Source organism: Gallus gallus, chromosome 2 (assembly GCF_016699485.2).
Source record: "Gallus gallus isolate bGalGal1 chromosome 2, bGalGal1.mat.broiler.GRCg7b, whole genome shotgun sequence".
NCBI classification, from domain to species: domain Eukaryota; kingdom Metazoa; phylum Chordata; class Aves; order Galliformes; family Phasianidae; genus Gallus; species Gallus gallus.
In genome coordinates, this window is record NC_052533.1 from 79239095 (window position 1) to 79262591 (window position 23497).

Here is a 23497-nt window from a genome sequence, read left to right on the forward strand (position 1 = left end):
AAGTTTATTCAAGTTAGCTAGATATTTGTTGAGCATTCAGCCCAAAAAGCTTTTGATCTGTGTTTTAACTTGACCAAGCAGGAGAGAGACATCAGTTGGCTACGGGGCAGATTGAGAGAGCATTGTTCTGGCCATGGGTGGCGGTACTGTAGTGAAGGAAGGGGAGATGGTGGCAAGCATGGTTGGTGCCATCCTGCAGGACACAAGAGGAACACAGAATTGGAGCTACAAGATGTCACAAGATAGGCAACGCATTCCTGCAAGGAGATCAGCTTTGGATGTAGGGTCACATAAGGGACAAATACACTTCAAATAAATAAATAAATAAATAAATAAATAAATAAATAAATAAAATGCAAAGTTACATTTTAATTTATTGAAATCAATGAAGATATAGATACCTTGTCATTTTTCCTTGTTTATTTTATTATTGTTGTTGTTATTTATTTAGAATTCTTTCAGTAATCAAAATAGAAGCATAACCAGAAGCTTGAATCTCCACAACTTCATAAATTTGTGATTTTCTCTGAATAAATATTCCTAATTCTCTGAATTATCTTCTTTCTCTTTAAACAAACTTATAATCTATTTTGTTTGTTGTTTCAGTTATGATGTACTGCTGAAAAACAATTACTGCAGGGTGTCTGACATGCTCTGTGTATCGCATCGGTTCTGACCAGGTAAAAGGGAGTTAATTTCTGCTTCCAAATTTGCTTGAAAGCAGGTATGTTAATGAAAAGCTTTGCTGGTCGGTCCACTGTTCAGTACTGAACTTCTCACAGAGGTTCCTTGCCAACAACATCAATATTTAAATATTGTAAACGCTGTATCTAATTCTCACTCAGTGCCTGTTCTGAGATATAATCAGCAGGATTGTTTAGCTCTAGGTTAGAGCTTGTTAAAGGGTATTAGCATTCATATTCTAAATCATATAAGTACTAATAACACATTTGTATGCTAAAAGGCATAAAGTAGGAAGCAAAGAGCTTGGTGGATGCCTTAGAACCTCAGTTTTTGCATTTTCCCTTCTGTAAAGTAATTCCCACTGAAACAGTGAATGCTTAAAATAAAGTTCTGGAATAGTATTTAGAAGATTTGTTTCTGCTCTTGAAATTCCATGGTTTCTGTATTTGACCTTTGAACAAAACAGAGCTTTGCTCCATTTAACTCACTGCCTGTGAATTGGTGGCAACGTTATATATGGCAGCAGGAGGTAAAAGCATTCATGTTTGTAATGAGTTGAAATGCAATGATAACAGAAGAGAGTGGAGGGCAAACAAATGTGTAGATTTGCTTTGCACTCGAAACATCTTGTCTTCTCTCCATGTTCTCTGCTTTAAGAACCTCTATTTTCCTTCCTAGCAGATTTATCATTCAGGGTAGAAGTACAAAAGTACTGCTGGCCAAAATCCTACAGTAAATACTAGCCATCAGGAGTCCATCCCCTGCTCCAGGCAGGACTCACATCATAGTTAGAAAAAGCTGCTCAAGGGTTCATCCAGCCATGTTATGAAAATCTCCAAGGATGAAGATTCCCCATCCTCTCTAGGCAAGCTGTGCTAGTGCACAGACACCCTTGTGATGACAATTATTTTCCCTCTGTTCACTTGGATTTAAAAGATAGAAGATATTGAATTAATTTATATAAAACAATTGAAGTAGACCAAGAAATCGTTACTGCTAGCATACAAATGCACTTGAAGAAATGGAACATATTTAATTTTCTTATATTAAAAGATAACTGTCTTCTGTGTATTTACAAAAAAAATTGTAGATGTTTTTAAGGTAATTTATCAAACTTCTTATTTAAGAATTTGATTTATGTGCAAGTCTGGAGAGCAATGTGAAGTAGAATTCTATTCTTGACTGTAAAAGTGATAAAGCAGATTGGGTTTTCATGTAGCAATTTAATTTTCTGGGTTTTGGCTTATTTGAGGCTTCAAAACTTTATTAGAAAACACACATACACAGAAGAACAAACATACATTTTCTCGTGTTGGAGAGTTCTAGGCAGGTACTACTATACAACCAGCTACTTTGTTCAGAGAAATTATGATTGCCTTTCATCATCTACAGCAAGGGAGTGTGCACTATAGCCACTTGAGAATTGCATAGTGCTGCTTAGTGATTATCAAGTAATGGCTGATTGCTTTTGCTAATGGGTTTGCTTTTGATGTTGTTTTTCGTGTCACATCACTTCACAAGCAGGATTTTGAAGTGTTTTGCTGAACAAGAGAAGAATGTTAAATAAAACCTGTCCCAGAATTCTACCATTTGTGAATATAGGGAGTGTCAGCTGTGGGAGACACTGTACATCTACCATTGTCATCCCAAAAGGAATGACAGAAATATCACCAGAAAAAAAATATATTTACAGTTCAGAATTACATAGTTCTTCAAAGAACAAATAATTACTTGGCTCATATCAAGTTTCTTTTTACTATTTGATAGCAAGTTATTAACACTTCACAAGATAGTATCCATTTTTGAATGTTATCTTGCTGTTGTACAACTAATTACCCAGTGAGCATTCACCAAGGGCTGATACTTATTTACACAAAATCCATAGTTTCCTCCTGCATTAAGGCATTCTCTGTTAAGCACAGATTGTGTATGATACTGTGTTTCACTTCATTTGTTACTGCAAATATTTTACATAGTGTTTCCAGAATTTTTTTTTTTTTTAACTAAAATAGCTGACCAGGAAGGTTGGCCTCTTCAAGAACTGATTGTTTGAGCTATGTGGTTGAAGGATCTAGTCCAAATGATCCCTAGTACTTGTCTTTCTCCTGATAATTATCAGCATTTCTTAAGATACCAAAGTTTTAAAGGGGTTGTGCTCTATTTTCACTGTACTGGATCTGACTGAGATGGAGTTAGTTTTCTTCATAGTGCCCTGTATGGTGCTGCATTATGGATTTGTGACCAAAACGATGCTGATAATGCACCAGTAGTTTAGCCGCTTCTCACCAGTGCTTACACAGTGTCAAGGCTTTTTCTGTTTCTCACTCTCCCATCCTAATGAGTAGCTTGGGAGCAGGCAAGAGACTGGGAAGATGTGCAGCTAGTAGAGCTCACCCAAAGTGACTGAAGAGATATTCCACACCATATAGCATCATGCTCAGCATGAAAACAGGGTGGTGTGCAGAGGTGGAGTTTTGCCAAAATAGCCATTGATCAGAGTCTGACTGGCCATCGGTAAGCTGGTGGGAGATGGTGAGTGATTGCCTTTGCATCATTTGTTTTCTTTTCTCTTTTTCCTTTTCATTTATTAACCTGTATTTACCTTGACTTGCAAGTCAGTACAATAGATCGAAAATACTGCCTTCTCCCTATCACCGCGCACTCCATATCCCATAAGATCTGGGATAAAAACGCATTTTAGAGACATACATAGACATTCAAATCCTTTCAAAAAAGAACCAAGAGAAAAGCAAACAAACAAACCAGAAAGAAGTCCGACCTTGCTATTCAGTCACTAAGCACTAGCTGCTGAACTGAATAGCACATTTTGTTTTCCCCAGAATGCCTGTAAATACAAATCAATTTTCTTTCTCTTACCAAATATAATTAAAAATTGTGGATCATTCTGGGTGCACTGAAACAACAGTATTTTGTTAAATTAAATTCACAGAAATTATTATTTTTTATAGTTCTTGCCATACTGTTGCTGGATGCACATGGAGAAATCACTGCATATAATTTGTTTAGTATGGATTGAGGCACAAATCTATGAAGTTAATTATATAGTGAAAGTTTTTGTGCCAAGGAAATTACCTATCTGCATAGTGTTAATAGCCATATTTAGATCAGTACTCATACTGAAAATAATTGCTTCTTATCAGTTTTGCAGATTCTGGGTGGTTTCTAAGTTGACCATAGGGGTATAGAAATACTTAGTGAGTCACCCAGTCCAGCCTACTACCCAGTCCAATCTAGCAGGGCCATCTGTGAAGGCTTTGTGAACTCCAACTGCACAACCTTTGGGCAATCTGATTCACTGCCTGACAGCCCTCATGGTGAAAAAGTGTTTCCCTCTATCCAGTCTGAAGTTTCACATTATGCCCGTTGTCTCTTGTCCTTATATTGTGCATAATCATCAAAAGTTTGCTTCCATCTTCCTTATTACCTCCCTGTAAGTACTGGAAGGCTGATATTTGATGTCCCTCCTATGCCAAGCCTTCTGTTCTCCAGGCTGAACAAGCTCCATTTTCTCTGCCTCAACTCTCAGGGCAAGTGCTCCGGACTATCCTGGTGACCTGCTGTAGAATTTGTTCCAGTTTATCAGTGTCTTTCTTGTGGGCCCAACATTGGGAGCATCATTCAAGGTACAGTCTAACAAATGCTAAGTGGAAGGGAATAATTATTTTCTTCAATCTACTATATATATTCCTATTAATGCAGTCCTTGCTTGGTACTGTTGGTCTACTTGGCTGTCAGAGCACACTGATGATTCATGTTCAACTTGCTGTCTACCAAGACAGCAAGGACACTTCAAGAGTCATTGCTCCCCTACCAAAACATCCCTGGTCTGTATTGTTGCAAGTGGTTCCTTCTTCCCAGCTGCAGGACTTGTTGAACATAATAAAGCTCCTGCCAGCCATTCCCTGCACCCTGTCAAAGTTCTTCTGAATGGCAGCCCTCCCCTCAAGCCTATCAAGGATGCTGGATGCTGTTACCTTCTCAAGTACAGATCCCAAGATATTCAAGCTAATGATTTTATTTCCTGTCTATGCTATTTGTGGTGGAAGTGTATAAAAATGGAAAATAATGTCATAATAACAGAAAAAGGAAATTGAATATCTGAAATAAAAAAACATGGAACAAACACATGCTTCACTAAAGTGAGCAGTTAAACCATCTTCTCTTGGCACAATAATTGCAAAACTAAGAATATAAAATTGCTCAGTTACAAGAAGAACTAAATCCCTAAAGCAACATGGTTTTTCTGTGGGTAACTGCACTCCTTACAAGACATTTTCACTCTTCATGCCTCAATGTGGGAAATTTCATACTCTCACATCTGTGCCATCAAAAGAGAGAACTCCAGAAAAATCACAGGTCCTGAGGCCACTCAGTAATAAAACAAGCAGGTAAATAAATAATGATCATTCATTAAAATTACTAGTATCTGTTTGTGAAAGCATATATATCTAAGCAAGGAATTCACAAGTAAACTTGTAATGAGATGACAACTTATTGTAATAGCTTCAGTATTCATGAAGACATTAACAACATTTATCGGAAGTTTACAACTAATCTGTATAATCTCAAGATTATTTCTCCCTTGGAGGATTCCTAGAAGCTTGATGCAGGAACTAACAATTAATAAAAGAGGAACAAGTGTGATAAAACCTGTGAAAGGAGTGGCATATACTGGGTGGAAATAGTTGAAGATTATTAATAAGTTCCAAATGGCATCTGCTGACCAAATCACTTTGGGGGACTTTCTCTTAAACAGAGTATTAATATGACAGAAACAGAGTGACAAATGGACAAGAATCAGACTCCACTAATTCTAGCATTGATGTAGGCTTTCACTTTACGATGGGCTTTCTATGCAATACATTTATATTAAAAAAATCTGTAGTCCATAAAACTTAGCTGGTTGCTGCTAAAGTCTGACATCCCAGAGGACCTGCAAATTTGCAAGTGATGATCAAGTGTCTTGGAACCGTGACTATGCTTGTGTAATATGATTCTTATGGACAGAATTTTGAAGCCACTAGAATAGAAATACTTCAGATAAAATGAGGATACAGTCTACAGTCTGATAATATCAAAGAAACCTAAGGCTGAAACAAAAAAAATGAATAAAATGCCAGTAATAGATAAGTTCATCAAACAGTGTCCTGATAATATAATTAATTTCTCAAGGGAGAAAAAATAAACAGAAGGGAAAAAAATCTCTGCTAAATAAGACATACCCAAAATCTTGTTGCTATACAAATAAGTTTGTTTGGTTTTGTTTTGGTTTTTTTTTTTAAATAGGGGTGATGAGACACTGGCACAGGTTGCCCAGAGAGGTGGTGGAGGCCACATCCCCAGAGATATTCATTAGCAAAAATTACTAATTATTCTTTTTGTGTGAGATCAAATTCCCATGTTTTTACCACTATAATCAGAATGGCTGAAAAGAATTTTCCAATTCCTTTCATCATTACACTTGTATAAGATTGCAATCTCACTCTTTCCTTCAGTGAATGCTAAATGCTGTGCAAAACTGGGACCCAGTACTGCCTGAGGAAATTTGGGCTGTCCTTTCCATTTATACTGGAACCCAAGTACATCTGTTCTAGCTGAATATCAGCAATTCATCATCATCCTTCCTGCATGTAACATATCACTTCACACACAACACATGGGAACAGAAATTAATTAGATATTCTATATTTACGTATATTCTACTTGGTCTAGCTCAGTGGCATAGAAAAGTGCCAAATGACATTGAATTAGTCATTGGCAACGTTCATTTGAAATAATACATACTTTAAAGTTCAAATTTCACCAGATGAACCATCAGAAAGAAGGTAAAAAAAATAACATGGAAAGCAAGCAGATAGAAATAACTAAACACGGTGTAAAATTCTTTTTTGGAAATGCATCTGAGAAAATCTATAGCCTGTAAAGACTGCCATTAGATCATATAGGACGTGACCTATTTACCTCTTTAAAGTACATTTATAAAATAAAAATCTTATATTTTTCTTACTCAGAAACTAGACAGGATTCTTTCAGGCTTCTTCTTATAAGATTAGTATTTTGATAAATATTTTATTCCTTTCACAGTTACAAATGCTGTTGTGCTAAAATGATTTAATAGGCTCCCATCCAAGCAGAAAGAGCTATCTCCTTGCAGGCATTATGTACTCTGCATTTAGCAGTTTGCAACCACTCATCAGCTTCTTAATGGCAGTAACTGTTTGAGTGCCAAATCATTTAAGGGAATTCTCAGATCTGAGCTTAGCCATGTAGTTTACAGACAGCTTTGAGCATCTGATAATATAAGTTAAAACACTATGTTAACAGCTGGCAAGAAATCCCAGAGAGAACAGTGAGGCCTTAGAACCCAACTGCAAGGTGGCTAACACTGGCTTCTTCTGTATTTTAAAGGCTTTTCTTTCAGAATTACACAGAACAGAGCAGGTTCAGATGTCTGAAATCCCTCAGTATCAAGATCAAAGTGGTTTGGCAGAAAAGACCTTGGCTGTTGAAGTGATCATTGTTTCAGTATCTATTCTGCAGGCCTGTTTTACTGACTTGTCTGCTACAGTTCTGTGGCTCCATACACAGTGCAGGTTCTGCAGGAAAAGCAAGTGGCATCCTGCAGGCAGCATTCTTTGCTTAGCCTCTTTTATGCACCATTGAAGCTCTTACTACTGCATTTCACCCTGGTAATATGAGCAGGGAAACCTCTCAACTCCTCTGGCCACTCTTCTGGACTGCTTCTTTCTCTCAGGTGGTAATAGATCAGATACACCATTACTTGTTCAAGTTATGATCTCAGCTTATCATTCCTTGATGAGAAAGTAGAGAAAAGATGAAGCATTACCAATTCTAGGAAGTACAGAGCTATAAGGAAAAAAAAACAATAAACAATCTATATCCAGTTAGAAATTTCAGCTGAATAAGAGGTAAAACTTTTCAAACATTTGAGAATGGACAAACACTGAAATAAGTTGTGCAGAGAGGTGATGGAATCTCCATTCTTGGAGATACTCAGAACTTAAGAAGGTCTTGGTCAGACACCTCTAAACTGGTTCAGCTTTGAGAAAGGTGTTGTACAGGATGATCTTCAAAATTATTCTATGATTCTATGACTGTGTCTCCAGATGGATGGAGACTTGTTAGTGTTGCTTCAGACTCTGTATCATACTGACAACAAAAATCTGGAATACCAGTTCGTATCTGTAGCATTGGCCTGGCAAGACAGTTCAGCTGAGGCTGCTGCTCTGGACAGAGTGCCCAGGGTTAGTGCTTGTATGTGTAATACACATGGCACCACTGCTGCTGCCAGCACTATCTCTCCCAACACCCCCATGACCAAACAGTAAGAACCATTCTGAACTTAGCAAACCACAGTAGGCACTGTCATTCCTCATTTCATATTTGAATTTTATTGTTTTTGTTGGGGTTTTTTGCCCTATCCCATTACTTTTCCTATGTGCTTAATGTGGAAAAGAATTATTGCTCTTTCTATCAAAGCAATGCTCAGACACCAACAGAGCAGAGTCCTCATATATTTAGAGCTCCATGTACAAGTGGTGGAAGCAATTCCTGCTTCTAAGTACTCATATCCTAAAGGGACATAATAAACAAAGTAGGAAGAGAAAAAGAAACATGTTTGTAGTATAGTCTTCTCAGAATTGCACAGCAGGGTAGAGGAAGAAGCAGGAATAGATCAAAAGATGATGGCTGCTATAAACTCTGTAGCACAACTGCAAGAAAAACAATGGTAGTGAGGCTAACAGGGAGCTATCAAGATGGTTGTGGGACTGGAGCACATGACTTACAAGGAGAAGTTGAGAATTCACTTGTTTGGCTTAGAGAGGAATGGTTTGAGGGAGGTAATTGCCATCTTCTTCTACATGAAAGGTTATTTTAAAGAAAAAGGAGTCAGACTTCCCAGAAGTGCATGGAAAAAAAGGAGCAGAGACAATACTCACAGGCTGGAATAAAGGAAATTTTAAGTGGATGAAAGGAAAAAATTCAGCACCATAAGGGTGTATGCACACTGGAAGAGCTTGCCTGTAGAGAATAGAGAATCACTATCCCTGAAGATTTCCAAAACATGCCTAGAAAAATATCTGAGCATCTTGTTCTAGCTTTGACGTCAGTCCTTCCTGGAGCAGAACACAGAACCCAAGAGATCTTGAGGTCTATTCCATCCTGCATCCTTCTCTAATACTGTATTCACTGTAGGAATTTGGCCACAAGCACTTCTATTCTATGCAGTGCTGCTCTTCCTCTGAAAACTAGGTCTGGCAGGGATAGAAAACAGTTATGTTTCAAGCAGAGAGCCATTAAAGAAAACAAGACAATCATAGAAAAAAAAAAAACAGCAGTACACATTTGTTTAGTCTCCAGCAATTATTCTGTGATTTGGTATGCATATAGAGCTTTTCCAATAGCCAAACACACATCTTTTTTGTATTAGCCACTTACTGGTAGTAAGGTCTACCAGCTTTGAACTGAGCCTGTGGTTATAGAGGTGTCAAGACAAGTCACGGACACTCCTAATAACTAAGACACAAGCACTGAAACCACTACTATTTTTACCCACTATTAAAACAAATACTTTTCTAATGTATTGGTGAATTTCTTTCTACTGCATCTTACAGTGAAACTTTTTTTTTTGTTACTGTGTTTCATATAAGCCACATCTTGCAGAATTGACAGAATCTGAGTGAATGCTGAGTAGCTGGGTGCACAAGGGAGTAGAACCAGAATATTTCAGATTTAAAAAAAGAGAGACTAAAATATCAATTTGGTGCTGAGTAATAGAAGTGTTACTTTGAAGACTTCATTTCTAATGTTTTAATGAATTCATTTTTCAGAGAAAATTCCTAGGAATAAAGTGTTAGAATGGTCAATACTGTGTAGAGTTTAATGAAATAAATACAGTATACTACTTTGAAATATTTAGAATAGATTTGAACAGTATTCATTTATATTCAGAACATTAACAGATATCACAGAATTATAAGGATTGGAAGGGACCTCTGGAGATCATCTAGCTCAACTCCCCTGACAAAGCAGATTCCCTACAGTGAGGCATACAGGAAAGCGTCCAGGCAAATTTGAACATCTCCAGAGGAGACTTCACAAGCTCTCTGGGTAAATTGCAGAACTCTGTCACCCTCACAGTAAAGAACTTCTTCTTCATGCTCAGATGGAATTTTCAGCATTCCAGTTTCCACTCCTTGCCCCTTCTTCTGTCTCTAGGCACTGCTGAAAAGAGCTTGTCCTCACCTACTCAGCTACCATTAGATATTTAATAACCACTGATTATATCCCCTCTCAGCCTTCTCTTCTCCAGGCAGAACAGTCCCAGCTCTCTCAGCTTTTCCTCATAAGGGAGAAGTTCCATGCCCCTCCTCACTCTCCTTCCCCCTCTGTTGCACCTTCTCTACAAGTTCCCTGTCTTTCTTGAGCTGAGGAGCCCAGAATGGGACACAGCGCTCCAGATGTGGCCTCACCAGGGAAGAAAAGAAGGGGAGGACTACCTCCCTTGAACTTTTGGCCACACTCTTGAACACATCTCAGAATACAACTGGCCCTTGTAATGCTATATTGTGATGGAAAGTACTGCAATGATAGTAAAGCAAAACAGTCTCTGAGTGCAGCAAATGAGAACAAGCCTCAATGCAGCAGCTAGGGATGCAGAAAAAAAAGCTGCTTACCTTTGGAAGGCCTCAGGTAGTGTAGGTCTCAGACAGAGATCTCCAGCAGGAAGTCCTTCCCTCCACTGCCAACCCTTAAAGGAGATCCGGGAAGGGGAGGATCCTGGCTCCACCTCTTCTGGTCACTCAGGTGAATTGCATGCAGCTGAGCTCCCCTGGGTTGGTCCTGCCTTCTCACCAGGAGTTCAATCACTGATTCAAGCTGTGACTTAGCATTTCTGCTACAGCCTTCTTGGCCACAAGGGCACACTGCTGGCTCATGGCTAACCCATTGCCTCCTGGGACACCAAGGTCTTTCTCCACAGAGCTCCTCTCCAGCAGGTCAGCCCCTCACCTGTACTAATACATGTGTTTATTCCAACCCAGGTGTAGGACTCTATGCTTGACATTGTTGATCTTCACCAGGTTTCTCTCTGCCCCACTCTCCAACCTGTTCAGATCTCGCTGGATGACAACGCAGCCTTCTGGCATGTCAGACGCTCCCCCCAGATTCATGTCATCAGCAAACTTTCAGAGGGCACAATCTATCCCTTCATCCAGGTCATTGATGAAGATACTGAGCAATATCGGACCTGATACCAACCCCTGGGGAACACCGCTAGGTACAGGCTTCCAACCAGACTTTGCACTGCTGATCAGAGCCCTCTGAGCTCTGCCAGTAAGACATCTTGTTCTATTTTGCTGACCACCTAGCCACTGTAAATGAGGCAGGATTTAGTACTCTGGTATTCCACCTGGAGTAATGAATGGCTTCAGTAAATGGCTGCACACACAAGACCCGGTTGGCCTCTTAATAAGTAACAAACATGCAGTAATACACAATTGTTCTTGGTGATCATGAAGGTCTTTTGCAACCTAAATGATTCTTCTTGCAACCTTTGATTCTCCTGAAGCCTGGAGACCACAAAGACAAGCACAAATGCATGGTCCCCAGCATAACTGCTTGTCTACAACACTCTCAGAAATAACTGATTCAACTCCTGCGCAGGTTTTGGCCTAATATGTAGCTGTGCTGGCCTAGCCTTAGACTAGAGCCAAACTCCCACCCAGCCACTCACTCACTCACTCCTCCTACCTAACAGGAGACCAGGAGAAAATAGGGTGAAAAATCTTGTGGGTCAAGATAAATAATAGGAGATCCCTTAACAGTTAACATGATGGATGTGAGAGACTCAACATGGGAAAAGTTAAAGCAACTTATTCCTGGGTAAACTAGATGGCTTTCCCTCACTATCACTATCACTGGCTGGATCACCAGCCTGAATTGATACACACAGCTGTGCTCTGAATCACCTCAGTTGCTCAGCACTCACAGCCTTATATAACTGATGAATCCATAGCACTCATTCTGCAATGAGCAGAAGGAACTAGCTGTGTTTTCCTCTCTATTCTTTGACCACTGACAATGTGGAAGCAACATATTCATATCCTGTTTTACTTCAGGTTGCTTTGCTGATATGCTGCCATAGCACAAAGTGTTTCTTACTCTGCTTCACCTTTTTGGCCATATGAGTTCTAAAGAAAAAAGCAGCTACCAAAAGCTGCAGCAAATACATTGGCAAGTCCTTCATGCCTGCTTTGAGATGCATGCTCCTGTTCAGAAAATGCAGGGGTGTTACTCTCATTGCCTTCTCTAAAATGTCACCCAAGCAGAATGGCCTCCCTTATGCTGCCTGTTACCAGCAACAACAAAATCCTTGGAAAGCCACACATCCCCAGTATGAAAGTAGCAGTATTGCATACTATGTGAGGCGGCCACTTGTGTGCAATTGGAAGCCACTTGGTCATGGTGACTTCTGCTGCAAGTTTTGCTGGAGCTTAGTAGTGCTATAAGCTGAAGTAGCAGTAAAGCTTAAAAATCAGAAGGAAGCTGAAGCAGAACAAGCACTCCAGGCATATGAAGTTAGTAAGTGGCAGCAGAAGAAATGCCAGAGGACTCCCATACCCCTCTGGCTCGGAAACTTCTCCCCAGCCAACCTTGATTATTGTCTCCTACACTTCATGTCCCTCACTGTCACTGTGCCTTCAACTGAAAGGTCTGCCTGGTAATCTAGCCTGCCATGAAAGTTAACTCTCCCAGGAACATTCCATTTTCATCATCTTCCTTTAGGACCTACAGAAAAGACAAGAGTGAAGAAAACAGGACACTGGGATACACTGCTGGAAGAGGATCACAAAGCCCCATGGGGACTGGAAGCAAAGAAGGTCTAGGACCTGAGGCAACACTGACGGGCAGTCCTGCTGGCCAGGAGATGGCAGGGATTGCCCTGAGATCACCACAACAGCTGCAGCCCAGCCATACATGGAGAGTTAACTTAAAGCAGAAGACATTCTCTTCACACTTGCTTTTTAGATGTTTGTAAGTGTTCATTGTCAAAACAAAAATGCCACAGGATTTGTTTGTTTCAGTGGGGTGCGTTTCTTTAAATACACTTGCTTGTTTTCAGGGTGCCTAAGTAAAGGTCTTTAGAAACAGACAAGCTCTTAATTTTCAGTAGCATAAATGCCCAATTAGTCTGAGATATCAGCAACAGTGACCAAAAAGTCTTTAAAAAGGTCAGGCCATCTTCAGTTTTTCTAATTAGTCTGCTGTAGAACAATGCATCAATGTAAAACATTTTTCAGTTCTACGTTCTCTGTTTTGATATTGGTTACAGCCTTTAAAATCTTGATTTCAATGGATTTTTCATCAGATCCTAAATTTCTTTGGAAGAGGATCTATTAAGCAGATATGACAGAGGTTGTAGATTCAGGTCTATTAGCCTTAGCTTTATCTATAATCATCAAGCAAAAGGAAAAGTTCCATAGAAAGCTCTTGCATGTCATCTTCTGTTTACATGCATTATATATTTCACATTTGTATATAAGCTACTCTACATATAACATTCCATGGAATTACAAAATGAGCTCTGAATAGTTATGCCCAATAAAAGTATTTTTTTTCCTTTCCTTCCTGTGAAGAAAGATGGTATCTCAATATATTATTCCCAAAGTGAAGTCTTTCCTGGAGAATATTTTGGTTTGCAGCTTTGAAACACTATAACATTTTATTGATCTGTGAACTTCCAGCCATCAGGTGTTATAATTAAATTAAGTGAAAACATTTGGTCCATAATATTAACTTTATTAGACTTAAAACACTTAGCCAATACCTGTGTCTCTGCACACTGATTTTGTTGGTTTAGACAGAGAAAATAACGATGGAAGGCAGCATAGTCATTTTACAAAAAAATCTTTCAAAATGACTCATACTTTCATTTTCTCACACTACAAAGGTTCTTATTTAGTTTATTTTCTGACAGTTTTGGAGCTCCAGGGACAGTTATTTCTCAGAATGATGTAGTTGTTCTCTTCCTGAGACTGTAGCTATTTTTTGTTCTTCTCTAAATAGCTCTTTTTGATAACTTTTTTTCTCTGATTGATAGGGAATTAGCTTCTGGAAATGTGTGACATAAGACATTAAGCCCAGTTCTGACCACTCCTCAGGAAATCCTGTTATATATGGGACAATAGGATGAACTGCGCAGGTACTTGAATTACATCATTAGTTGTGTTCAAAATTTCTGAAACATTTTAATGACAGCTTAACTCAGCATCTGAGTCTAACTCGGAGTGTTCCAAAGGATTCACTGGGGCTCGGGGAAGCCTATGTTGGAGTCAGTGCCATTCATGGGGGAATTTTCCTGCCAGGCACTCAGTATGCTCCAGAAACAAGTGTAATCTAAAAGGAGGCTCTCTCAGAATCACTTCATGAAGCACAAGGAGCTCAATCCTCAGCAGTGCACTGAAATCAGAAGTTCCAACTTATCCTGTTCATCCTGGAGGAAGAATTGGGTTTGCTTGTCTGGGGAGAATGGCAGTATTGCAGGAGGAACTCTGAACACATCAAAAGATGAGTAAATGAAATCACTGTTAGTCTACGGAGAATAGCAATTACTCTGTGAGATTGCTTACCTGGACTTAAATAGCTACTTCGATAAAAGTTTAAATATTTTACATCAAGTATTCCTTGAACAAGTAACTGGACTCTAATTGAGCTTCTAAGTCAAGAGCCTCTACTCACTGACTAGAGAACCACATGAATCTCTTAGATTCAGTAAACTCACAGATTCACAGAAAAATGTGGTACAATCAACAGATTTCTGCCTAGGCTATGGCCTACTAAGAAGATTATCTGCTCTCCATTGTATTTAACATGGCCTTAAGGAGCTAGTTTGTCTGTCATTCCTGCATGTTAACATCATTCTCCTGTTTACTGTCTGGATTAATTACAGCTTAATTTAATATCCACAATGCAGGGCTAGTATGAGAAATACTCTTCAGAGAATCGCCTGTGATCTTCCGCTAGCATTTCTTCTCAAATTTAGAGGAGAAAGGAGTATTCTTTTGGCTAAACAACCACAACATTCCACATATGCCCTTGCAACTTTGATATATTAAAATTTTAAAATTCCTTTACTTGGCATAACTTACTTGATGTTTTTATAAAGCATCAGTGTTCTACTCTAAACCACTGTATTGCTCTGACTTCCTAGCTCAGCAACAATGCTTCCCCTTGAAGTCCTCGAGGGGCAGACCATGAAACTGGAATGGCTTGGACCTAACAGCTACAGAACAGAAAGATCCTGGAGAGTGTCTGAGTTTCCCTTATAAAATTAGAGAAAATATGCTGTCATAATCAGAACTGTCTACAGTTTTGGTAGATTTACTGATGACTATAAGCATGGTCAACCATAGAATAACTTAAAAACAGTGGTCAAACAAAATTTCTACTAAATAAATTCTTGGCCTAGTTTAAGAAAAAATTCAAATGAAACTTGCCAAAAGTACTCTCTTTGAATTGTGTTACAAAGGCCCATAGTGGCATCCAGAAGGATAAGACAAAAAAAGGTGAAAACAATCACATTTTCTTTTTCTAGATCATGGGAAAATTAAAAAAGAAAAAAAAACACTGTTCTTTTGGAATAGAAGTGGAAGAGCCTTGAGTTTAAGAAGAAGCACCCTATTATCTTTGGAAAATGATGATTTCAAACCAGCCTGAGTTTTGCAAGACCCTAGAGAGACATGGAACATACTACTTCTAGTGTCTAAGTAGTTACACTGATTACTTAGAAAAACCAAGACTTATAATTACTTTGGATTACTAATTTGATCTTAAGAAGAATGGATAAGTCTGCATCTCTAAAACTTGTAGTTTGGCCAAGTATTTCTTGAACAACCATGGCAAAATATGGAATAGAGAAATAAAAAATTAGATTGAAGGGAACATGAAATGACCTTAAAGGTTGTTCAATAAAACAAGCTTTCTATTTTGCCTGTTCAGCAGTTAGAAACAGAATATTTCTATCAGGTGGAAAAAATACCTTTTTTCCTACAACTACTTTTGCCATGTTCTACATTTACAGGATGTTCATCTTGAGATGTTGAAAATTCAGCATGAAATGTGCCATTTGCAACAATGTGATTTATAGGTCTCTGTTACAGAAAAAAAAAAGAGGTTTATATTTGTTGTTTTGTTACAACTAATACAAATATATATATATATATATATCAGCCACACATGAAATCAGAAGAAAACAGAGATTATGTTGATTTAAATAAAAACAATATGTCCCATCCAGTTCCACTTCTTTCTAAATTGGCCTATTTTTGTCCTTTGTTTTCTTTTATACAGACATGGAAGGAAGATATTTTACATGTTTTTTGTTCACTTGCATCACTCATAGTTGCATGACTGCAAATGCAAATTCAGAAAGTATGGCATTTTGTATTTAACTGTGCTGGTTCAGAGGCAATCAGGTGTACAGTGATCTTGAAAACTGTATGTAAGGAATGTGTGATCCATTCACTTCTGCAGACTGCTGAATTTCAAAACAACTCTTAAATCAAATAATTGAGGACAAATAAATACAAGTTTGCACCACTCATAATGATCCCAGTGTACGTTTATGCTCAACGCATAGTATTGGCCCGGAATAGCCATTGTAAAGATCCATGGGTAATACATGTGTGTGAACCACTATTAAAAGTCACAACATGTTCAGATCAGCATCTGGAAAGATCTAATATCTGGCCTAATCAATAGGTAAGTGACACAGGGTATGAGTGTAGATATTGGCCATTTTTAACATCCGTGATAAAGTCCCACAGATCCATAGGATGCAAGTATGGACCAAAAGAGTGTGTATGTCTCACCAGCAACTTTCAGTACAGATGAATCAGAGTGAAGGACCAGAATGGGTGTGGTTGCTTACCTGAGCACTGTTTGTGTTTGTGCTGTTATTACTGCTTTCTCCTCATGGATCTGTGTGGCTGCTTTTGTGTGTGTTGCGTACATGTGTGTGCACAATCTGTGTGAAAACATGCTTGGCCTCATTACTGGTTTAACATGGGAAACAGCACTGGAGCAGCTTCCTATCAACAGGACTGGGACAGGAGAATCCCATGGGTCTTTAATTCCACCAAATCTGTCATTAGCAGACCAAAAATTGAAATTCCCTGGGTCTCAAGTACACTAGATTTGGCTACCTCTAACATCTGGCATCAATCTTGATCCATCCCTTTCCCTTTCTGTGTCCGTTCCCCTTGACAAACCGTAATAAATTTTGAACAAACACCGCATTCTCTTGCCTTCCACCCACATCCCTAAGGTTGTAGGGTTCTAAACCCCTTTCAGCAGTAGTCTCCGTAGTTTGCATGAAGTTCAATATGTACAGAAGACTCAGATTCTTAATTTTGAATATAAAAAGGGAAATCAAAATGACCTAGTTCAGATCACTGGCCAGAACAGGCTAGCAGACATACAGAACACCTGGTACATACCTGACATGCTTTTTCCTGGAAAAAGGAAAGGATAGCCCATTTTTCCTATGGAAAGGATAGCCCATTTTTCATATATGCAAGATGCTTGGGTAATTTGTGCCGTGTCCTGATCACTATCTAACATCTAAAAGTTATCTTTTTCTGAAAGCTTTTATCTAGTTAAATAGCTAGGTTAACTAGAACTAGAATAACTAGAATTTTGTTTGGCATCATATTGCTGACCTCACCATCAGAGATTTAGTTATCCATTTTAATATCTGGATCAAGTTAATTAATTTTAATTATACTAGAAGAGTTCTGTTTTTCAGAGCTACTCATTCAAGATTTAGGAAATGAAGACATTAACTATGACTCCCTACACATACACCTCAGATAAGAACATGAGTAGCTGTAGTGGTTCAAACCAAGGGTCTACCTACTCAACATCTTCATAGCCTGTCTCCTGATACATGGCCAGAACTGAATTTTTAGATAAAGAAAAGAAAACACAGCTAGTACAGAGTAAAACTGTTCTGTCAAATATTAGGAAGACCAAAAATAAAACATGCAATTAATTGTCCTTCAGTTAATGTATTACAAATAAAAAATCCAAACCCAAATTGTAACTCCTCCAGTAAAAGAAAGAGTAAGAAACTCTTTGGATATGGTTGTAAATCTTACCTCACAAAATCAGTATTTCTATTCTGATAACAAATTTCCTCATTTCCTCGTGCATTGCTCCCTCCCCCCCAACCCCCCTCTAAATCTTACAGCGTGTTCTATTTCAGGATCCCAAGGCTTTGGTTTCAATATGACTGGGTTCATGTCAATACAATAAATGTGATTTTCAACGTCACATCCTTTGTGTAAAGCAAATGGGCACTTAAATCACAGACCTTATCTTTGCATCTGTTCAAAGGAGATAACACTGCTATTTGTTAGGCATGTCATTTGTTATCTGCCCAGACTGTTTACGCAGTCATTTGTGAATGGATGAGAAAAACTTAGCGTGGGTGTGCTTATGTCAACAAACAAAATGGATGCCCTCATACTAAGTCACTTCTTTGAGGGACTTCCCCAGTCAAAGGTTACATCTGCCTTTTCCATTGTTACAACCTTTGATGGATAATCTTTTTCAGATTCATCTAGTCACTTTTACAAATGATTTATATTTTTTGCATGTATGGCTTTGTGAGGTAATGAATTCTACAGTTTAATTACACTTTGTGTAGAATTCCGTTGTTTGCTTTTGATCTGCAGCTTGGTAATTTCTTTTGATATTTCCTGTAGCTCTTGTAAGAAGTAATGAATTATTCCCTATTCATGACTTTACAACCCTTGTCACATTGCCTTCCTCAATTATATATTTTCCATGCTGAAAGGCCCTAGATTCACCTAATCCCTGCTTGTACAGAAGCTGTTTCATGCATTTACCTTGTTGTCCTGTGCCTACTATTTCTACAAAATATATTCTGAAAGGGAAGTTGGTACAAACGGAAAATTAGAAAATCTTCACCATTATCTTGAATAGCCAGTCTGTTAAGCTCAATGGCACAAGCAGGGATAACCTCTATTTTCCATGTCTATACAGGTTTTCCTGAATGAAAATTATTTTCTTCCCACAAATCTCTGTTCACTGACTTCTATAGTTGCAATGAATCAGATCATGGCCTTCAAAATGCTTCCTTCCCTCTGCACAGCCTCAAAAGAGCCCATCACCTAAATAAATTACAGATTATGTAGCTGAAGCATAGGCCTGTGCCCAAAGATAATTCTTACTGGAAGCAACCAGATCAAGGTTGCAGAGATAAGAAATGCCAAGATTAAGATAAACTGTCATCTGCTTGTCTGTGGTGTGTACAAATTCCAAATTTTCTTCTCTTCAACTGTAACCTCTCCAGAAAATCCATTCTATAATCACAGAAAGACAGAGGTTGAAAGATACTCCTGCCAGCCTTCAAGTCCAGCCACCTCCTCCAAGCCAATGCAGTACTGAAGCTAAATCAGGTTGCCCAAGTCCATGTCCAGACATGTCTTTGTCTTCAGTGACAGAAATTTCTCTAGTGACTGTCGTTAGCACAGAAATTTCACCATCTCTCTTGACAGTCTGTTCTACTTGCTTAACCAGCTCCACTGTGATCGTTTTGTTGTTTTTTTTTTTAATAGAATCTGAGCTACCTCATTATTAAATCTTGTGATAAAAGATTTGAAAATTTAGATTTTCTTTTCATTTTCCCAAAAGATTGACAGACAAGGATGACCAAACGTCATTTCTTTGTTGACTAACCAATGATGAGACGTAGTCAACCAGAGTAGACTTACGCTATTTGCAGAGTGGAGACCCTAAGTTCTGTACAACCTTTCACCTTCCTGCACCTCTGTCCTTAGCAAATATCCTTTGGTCCTAGCACACTGAGGCTCACTATGACTTACTACTTGTTCTAGGTTGTCCTTGCGTCTCTTCCCAGCTCTTTTTCATCTTAGTCTCACTCTCCCACATCACCAGTTTCAGTCTCCCCGATCAGGCAATTTTCCCCGGTCAACTCCTGATGTCTACGTGACGTTTTGCTCTTGAAACTGTAGTATATAGTCACTCCCACTGTCCCCAGCTCAAGTATTTCCCTCCTCTTCTCACGTCTCCTGGTGACCAGCAGGAGGAGCAGTGCCATCACAGGATCGCTATTATCTTCCTTCACAGACAAGACACCAAAAACGTGAGGCAAGAGCCGCAGGTAAATTTCTGCTCTCTTCCTCAACGTCAAACTCGCTACAGATAAGAGTACCCAAAAAATTACCTGCCTAGGTATCTCAAGAGGAAATTTAGGGACCTTTTTTCTTCCAAAAGGTGCATAAGGATTATATTTGCATGGTTCAATTTGAGTAAAATTTCTCAGTTATAGAACTTTCTTGTATTCACATCCAGTATAATATATTTTTTTCTTAATTTGATTCTTACATCAGATGTATTAGTTCTACCAAGGTCTTCACCCTTGAAAATAGATATGTTCTTCTAAAGCATTAGTTACAGCAACAGGAAGACAAATACTATAACCCAATAAGAGTCTCTAACTGGCTCCTCAGGATCTGTCATGTATCAGTTTGATATCTGAAAATGAATTGTTAATACAGTAACATTATTACTATGCAGCTGATCCTGTATATGGGAAATGAGCAGATTCCTGTTAGGGGGTGCTGGTGTATGAGCTCACATGACAGTGAGGGCCATCCAAGTCCTAATGAAAGCACAAAATTTCAGCAAATAAATAGTTTACTGCTCTTATGAAGAACCTAAGGAAAAACTGCTCTGCCTAGAGGCACTTTCAAGACTGCTTGTTGTACAACCCTGCAGTAGCTGGTCCCACCCACTACCCTACAGTTTTCCCATTGCAGTGGGAACAATTTGTACTGACTGTTCCAACATTCAGTTCTTTCTGCCCTAATTTATTATTATAGTTATTAAAACAATGACCAGCAAACAATAGTAAAAGGAGTTAACTCTTCTTTTGTGACAGTTCTTCATTTTCCTATAAATTTGAAAGTCATTTGCTGAATGAAAAGTTCTGATCAACTGTCATTTCATATAGTGACAGATTTCTTAATATTGTCTTCAAATCTGTATGTTAAAATTTATATTCTGATTACTGTAATTGATCAAGGAGTTTTGATAAATTCATATGGCAGCATTCCTTTTTTGTTGTTGTTATTTATGTATCCTTTATTGGCCTGAACACCTGAGTACAATTTTTATGCCGCTTTTCAGACTGAAATGCTATTTCAGACTGAAATACCTAAGGAAGCTATTTTACGTCCTACTATGCTTATGGATCTATACCAAGTCAACCAATCTGTTCACTATAGGAAATAGTTCAAGAGTGATCTAAGACAGACTATGAGCTGGCCCAAGGCTCTGGAGCCAAAGTGGGAGCAAATCACTATGGTTTAGTGAAACACACACTCTAATATTATCTTCTTTTTGAAATACCTACTTCTATAATTTACTTTAAAATTTTGCAATACTTCATTTAGTGTCATTACTGTATGAAATTTTAGTGTCAACAGAAAATAACAGCCTTATGTGTATTGTTTTCCAGACAGCACTTCAGTCTGAAAAATGGCGTAAAAATTGTGCTTGCGTTTTCAGGCCAATAAAGTAAGGAGAAAGGCTCAACTTGTACTGCCATACCACCAACATCTGTCTCTGACATCATGGGCCAACGTAATAAAATAGGAGGCATTGATTTGGAGCAGCCCTCCTGGAACATTTCGGAATATGTCTGTATAAATTTCATCTTCAGTACTTTGAACTGGTCAAACGCAAATCAGGCCCATAAGCCTGAAGTAACTCAGCTGTTATTGTGAGCAAGTACACCATTTAGAGAAATTTCAGCTTCACTCCTGTCATTCTGGACAGTAGGATATTGAATTCTCCAGGTGACTGTAATACATACAGACATATAAGCTTTAGGATTTGTGGAAAGATGGGGAATGCAGCTTTAGTGTAAGGAGTGCATATAGACAGGCAGTTATCATGGACAGCTCCAAGATACTTTACCTTGTTCAAGGAGAACTTCATCAGTGTCTCTAAAGATTTCATCAAATAAATTCTCAACATTCCTTAATATATATTTGCAGGCTGAGGTTTTTCAAAATCCTTTATCTGTACCTGTTTAGTTAATTTCTGTAGCAGCATAAACTACCTTCCTGATTAAAATGTCATTTTTCTGCCAAGATCTTTGCATAAAAATTCAGCAGTGTCTCAGAAGGATTGTTAGATTATCCTAATGCAAAAATAGACATTTTTGTCGCATTCTTGTCTTTGGAAACAGCTGGAATGATCTGTCTGATCTTTTGTCTTGAGTTTGAGCTGTAAATGAGATTAAATTAGTTTGGCAAAAATTATAAGTGGATGAAAATGGAATGTGAAACTTCAAGGGAAACCCATACAAATAAAGTTTGCTGACTTGAAATATCTGCTTTCCAAACTAATTGCATTTCATAGGCTAGTTTTAAATTTAATAAAATCCAGTGTTGCATCTGTCTGTTTTGATCTCCTGAATAACTTAGGCCAAATGATTTCAACAAGTAAGAGTCTCTTTTTTTACTGGAGACTGATATGAAGACTTCAAATTCCAGAGTATCATTACATACTCTGTAAATTTCTCCTATGATTAATAAATTACTGCTAAAATTTGCAGTTCTGAGTTCAAATTTACCTAGCTTCATACCAAAAGCAGTAAATCGTTTCAGGGATCTTATTCTGTTATATAGAGGGCCCTTTACTATCCAGAATCTTTCCTCTATATACTTAGTTATAAATTTCCAGGTTTTTTTAATTAATTGAATAATTATTTTCTCTTAAAGTCCTGGTGATGTGCTTGTTTCTACCAAGAAAAAACTCAGAACGTTCCTTTTTTGAAGGCTTTTGTTTTTCATTTTTGTTTTTGAACTTTTTTGTTTGATTGTTTTGGATGTCAGGGGGAAGTTCTTTACTATGAGAGTGGTGAGGTTCTGGAACAGGCTGCACAGCGAGGTTGTGGATGCCCCGTCCCTGGGGGTGTTCAAGGCCAGGTTGGATGGGGCCCTGGGCAGCCTGGTTTAGTATTAAATGTGGAGGTCAGTGGCCCTGCGTGTGGCAGGGGGTTGGAGCATGGTGATCCTTGAGGTCCCTTCCAACCCAAGCCATTGTATGGTTCTATAATTTATTTACAGACACATACTATGGTGTGCTAAATTTAACACAAAATGCATAAACTGACAAAGATATTTGCTATATTCATAACTGACTTCTCAAGTAAATCCTAAGCATGAGAGATTAAATAGTTCATATGACAAAAGTGCAGCAGCTTTCTGATCCCTGATCAAGATTAGATTTTTATAGTTAATCAATACACTGGAATATTTCAAGATGAGGAGAAATATATGCATGCAAATAAAGAAACTTAAAATCCTTATTGTTATTATCAAAATTGTTTTATGCAGCAAGTTAATTTCATCTCACTTTTACATTCATTAAAGGCAAAAAAAAAATTGTTCTTATAACCAAAGTCATACTGTCTTTTAATATTTCTGACAATGAGGTTTCTCATGGCTGGCTCACTGTGGAAGAAATCTAATTAAACATACACTGCTTAAGAAATAGAAATTCTAATTTAGGGGCTGAAGTAACTATGAGAGAATAAAACTTCAGAAAACTATAACGAAAACTCACTTACCTATGGTTAGAATTAAAACAAAGCCCTGTTGTTGTTAATAGCCCTCTCAAGTCACTGCAATCATCTACATCAAGAAGGAAT